The sequence below is a fragment of the Euprymna scolopes genome, chromosome 21 (assembly GCF_053919585.1).
Source record: "Euprymna scolopes isolate OS-2025 chromosome 21, ASM5391958v1, whole genome shotgun sequence".
Classification (NCBI taxonomy): Eukaryota; Metazoa; Mollusca; class Cephalopoda; order Sepiida; family Sepiolidae; genus Euprymna; species Euprymna scolopes.
Window position 1 is genome coordinate 99,176,970 of NC_136502.1, and position 5,600 is coordinate 99,182,569.

A 5,600-nucleotide genomic window follows, 5' to 3' on the forward strand; every position below is an offset into this window, starting at 1 on the left:
CTTTTCTTTCTTATCAGCGTTATCTACGTGTTTTTTCTTCTTTTTTTTTAATGCGTGTTTTGCTTCTGAGAATGCTGAAAGAGACAAGTTTTGAACGCTATTTTTCTATTATGTCCTGTATGACCTCCTCAAAACTATAAATGGCTCTAACAAGGTCGCATGGTATGCAACCTCGACATCGATGTAACCCCCCATCCAGAAACATATGCATCAGCTGATCAAATTACTAATTTAATATTGAACACTATTTGAACGATATATATATATATATATATATATATATATATATATATGAACCCGCTGAGAGAACGCCGCTCGCATATATATATATATATATATATATATATATATATATATATATATATATATATATATATATATATATATATATATGCACGCGAGCGGCGTTGACTCTACGCAGGTTCAACTGATTTCCTCCGAAGGAAGAAGTGCCAAAGAGATATCAAATTCACATGCAGTCTCTATTGGAATGAATATTCTGGTCAAGGCAGATATCGCCGATATTTTTGAAAGTCATCCTCTCCTTTCGATTGTCTAGTCTTAATTTAAACCTTAGTACCTTCCGGTTTGGCGGCGGTCGTAACAGCAAAAACGTCAGGTTTTTTCTCCGTTCTTTTACTCCTTCGCACTACGGGTTCGAGCCTTCCTTCCTACTACCACTTTTTTTTTTTTTTTTTTGCTCAATATACACATCCAAACACCCGGACAACGCCGGGTTGAAATGCTAATATATCTATAAAAGTGAAAATGTCTGTCTGTCTTTTCTATATGGTAGTTAAGGTAGACTATTATACAGAAAGGCATTACTTTACATATTCACACTTTTTAATATATACATATGCACATAACCTTATGAAGAGTATATAGGGCCCGAGCAAAGCCGCGCAGAACTGCTAGTATATATATATATATATATATATATATATATATATATATATATATATATATATATATATAATAACTATGTCTGAAAGTAGAGAAAACTTCAATGTATGACACTCAGCGAACGTCTTTATTTTCATAGAAATTCTTCCGTTTTGAAATTGTATAATTGTTAAATGATATCATTATTATTGATCATTATAGAATCGTATTTGCACATTTATATTAGCATATTTGCTTCTCATAATCGCAAAACAGTTTGTAACATCAAATTAAGGTCATCGTGTACTCAGTGTAATGGTTTAATACGCATCACTAAACCATTACACTAGCGAAGCAAGCAAAAAGTTTTTAATTAGATTTCATATTTAAGCTATAGATTATTTTTTTCTTTCTTACTAGCATTTCAGATGGCGTTGCTCGGGTGTTTGGAGGTGTATGCTGAGCAAAAAAAAAACAAAACAAAAAAACAAAAAAAAAACAGTGAATTTATTTTTAAATTTGGCTTTTATTATCCCCACTTAATATTTATTGTTTGCGGCTCAAATTAAGTTTTTAAGTTAGATCCATGTCCAAGGAACCTATATCTAAAATTTCAATTGTTTAGACCCTAAATTGCCGGAGAAGTTTGGTAGAGTTTTCAAAGGTCAAATCGTTGAACTTTGACCCTTTAATAGCCAAATTTCTGGCCGAAAACGATTATAAAGATTTTCCCAAATCTCAGTACCCTGTATATCAAATTTCGAGTCTGTAGACTAAAATTGACAGAGTTATTGTGTAGGGAAATGTACAGAGACACAGAGACACAGACACGTTCACTTTTATATATATATATATATACTAGCGGGGGTACCCGGCGTTGCCCGAGTGTTTGTTTCCGGGACGGGGGGGGGAGTTTAAAAAAATGTTATGGTAGGTAAGTAGGAAGGATCAAACCCGGAGTCATGAGTAAAAGTAGGAAAATAAAGTGTGAAAAAATAAAAAATAAAAACATCTGCAACGTTAACAGTTCGGCCACGAAGAAAAGTCCATTCCAGTTGTTTAGGAAAAAAAAAACAAAAAAAAAACGACTACGGTAGGTCGGCGCGAACGTGAAAATATAATGTGAATTGTCCAGCACGCTAACCACTACGCCACAGAGCACTGCAGCTTAGTTTAGTGATTTCACATGAAAGAACTACGAAGCCAAACCGGTGTTCTCTTCTCAACTGTTCCTTGTGAACGATCCCCAAACGGTGTTAAGTGTTGGCAGGGGGAGGAGGAATTTATTAGAGAGAAAATATTTTACCACTTCCATTGATCTTAACCGATTTTGGCCGTGACTTCTCAGCAGAAAAAGTATAGAAATCTAAGATTATCGAGGAATTTGAGAAATAATAAGCCTATAACACACCTCAGATATTGTTCTGCCGTTTGTGCATATTATATTTGCATGAAATATCTTGATTTTTACTCCTATTTATGTCAAAATCAGACGGGAAAAAATGAGTTCATTTTATTTCTATAGAAGATAGAAGATAGAAGATAGATAGATAGAATAGATAGAATAGATAGAAGAGAAGATATATATATATATACACAGTATATATAGTATATATACAATATCTATCTATATATCTATAAAAGTGAACGTGTGTGTGTGTGTGTGTCTGTCTGTCTGTCTGTCTGTGTACATTTCCCTACGCAATAACTCTGTCAATTTTTAGTCTAGAGACTTGAAATTTGATATACAGGGTACTGAGATTTGGGAACATATATGTGATTGATTTTAAGCCAGAATTTCGCTGTTAAGGGGTCAAGGTTCAACGGTTTGACCGTTGAGAACTCTATCAAACTCCTCCGACAATTTGAGGTCTACACACCTGACATTTTAAATATAGGTTCCTTGGGCATGGATCTAACTTAATAACTTAACTAAAATATTAAGGGGCCATAATAGGGGTCAAAGTTAAAATATTGACCTTTTTTGTTTTGTTTTTTTTTTGCTCAGCATACATCTCCAAATACCCAGGCAACACCGGGCTGAAATGCTAGTATATCTATAAAAGTGAACGTGTCTGTCTGTCTGTCTGTCTGTCTGTATGTCTGTTTACATTTCCCTACGTAATAACTCTGTCAATTTTTAGTCTACAGACTCGAAATTTGATATACAGGGTACAAAGATTTGGGAATATATATATATATATATATATATATATATATATATATATATATATATATACGATATATACACTATAATACCCTATATATACACCACATATATACTATATATACGCTGTATATATAAAACATATACTATATATACTAAATATACACTACATAAACTATATGTATATCTATATATATATATATACTATATATATATACTATTATGTTGAGAAGAAACTTCTTTCAGAATTTAAAATTTTTATTTTAAATGATATATATTTCGTTATAATACTTTTAATTTATATATCATTTTAAAAAAGCGTTTTCTGCTCTATCTAATCGTTTTAATTACAATCGTTTTAAAAAAAAATATGTCTTCTTTTCAGAACGTTAAATATAAGATGAAAAAAACAAAACAGATTCGCACAATTTTCTTATTTCAATTCAAGCTAGGCCGAAAAACTATTGAAACAGCTCGCGATACCAACGAAGCGTTTGGCCCAGGAACCACTACTGAACGCACAGCACAATGATGGTTTAAGAAATTTCGTGGCGGCGACGAGAATCTTGGAAATGATGAGCGTAGTGGTTGGTTATCGGATGTTGAAAACGATCAATTAAGAGTCGAAGTCACGAATTGAACTGCAAAGGAAAAGAAAACGCCGTTATGTCATTTTCCCTTCTTTTTCGCAAAAAGAACGACCGGTTTCTCGATCGAGTTTTGACTTGCGATGAAAAGTGGGTTCTCATCGATAACTGGCGACGCTCAGCTCAGTGGTTAGACGCCGAAGGAGCTTCACGACACTTCCCGAATCCAGAGTTGCACCAAAAGAAGGTCATGTTGACTGTTTGATTGTCTACGACCGGTCTTATCCATTGCAGTACTGTAAATAAATGAAATAAATGCATCAGAAACTTCGACAACAACACCCACTAATATTCAATAGAAAAAGCCCAGTTCTTCTTCATGACTATGCCTGACCGCACGTTGCTAAACCGACACTTCAGAAGTTTAATTAATTAGGCTAGAAAACTCTGCCTCATCCGCCATACTCCCCAGACGTCACACCTACCGATTTCCACTTTTTCAAGCATCTCGACGAGTTTCTGCGTTAAAAACGCCTCAAAGACCTAAGCGATATTTAAAATGCGTTCAGCATCTTCATCGTCACCAGAACGCAAGATTTTTAGATTACCTGCATAGATATACTTGTTTTGCGTTGCCAACAATGGTTGATTCTGATGGTGTTTATTTCGACCAGTAAGTTTTTGTTGTAGTCGAGATATATTCATGTAAATTTAAAAGTTAAAAACCGCAAGAACTTTCTTGTCAACGCAATAGAAATCTAGTAACATCAGAGTGAAACAAAACTTACATACGACATAATGATGGCACACAAGTCCTTACTAGATCACTGAAGTTAAGCAACATTGAGTCCGGACAGTATCAGATGGGCGACCAATTTGAGACTATCTAATGGGTAACACATTTGAAAATACCAGACGCTGTATGTAGGGGACACTTTTTTATTATAAAAATACATTGCTAATGATCAACGATAAAATTTCAAATAAGATAATAAAAATGTACGAATATCTCTTCTTCCTCACAGTCTGCCTTTTTATCTCTTCTTCTCTACCATAATTGTAAAAAAAAAAAAATAAAAAAAAAATTGAAAACAGAAAACAAAAACAAAAACAAAAAAATCTTAAATAGTTTAACATCCCACTGAATGCAGTGACGATGATATTTACGAGCTTTAAAAGGCGAACCATTACTGCCTTACTTTAAAAAAAAATGCTAGTTTTATTTTTGGTGTCTTTAAAAAAAAAAACACCCAATATTTTTGCTGATGAGGAGACTTTGTTTCAAAAAACCAGATGATAAAATTATAAAAAAGCTTTATAAGTTTATTCTAACTTTTTTTCTCAACTTATCTTACTTTGTTTATCAACATCAATAAGTAACTATTTTCCTTTATATTTGAATATTTTCCAGATACATCTGCCTTACTTAAAAAATGCTAGGTTTATTTTGGTGTCTGTAAAAAACAACAACCCAATATTTTTTCTGATGAGGAAACTTTGTTTCAAAAAACTATATGATTAAATTATTGTCCATGACTTAATGTCTATCACAATAAAAACATTGTTTCCGAAACGATCGTACAATTTATTGATTTTGTTTGTTCTTCCTTATGAAACAGATTTTGAATTTTAATTATAAATTATCAATCATCTTACTCTCTCTCTCTCTCTCTCTCTCTCTCTCTATATATATATATATATATATATATATATATATATATATATATATATATATATATTGGCAACTGCAAATTTCCAATGTCTAATTCTCCTAAATCGTATTGGGCAAGAGTGAATCAAAATTTGTTTTATTTGGATTCTTCGGACTTCTTTTCTCCTCTTGAGTGTTATTCGCACAACGTTTCGATCGATGTACCCCCCGACCTTCTTCAGGTGTATCTTATCGAACAAAACACATTTTATTTAATCCGCAGAGGTAGCATATTCTCGTTCTGTCAGCC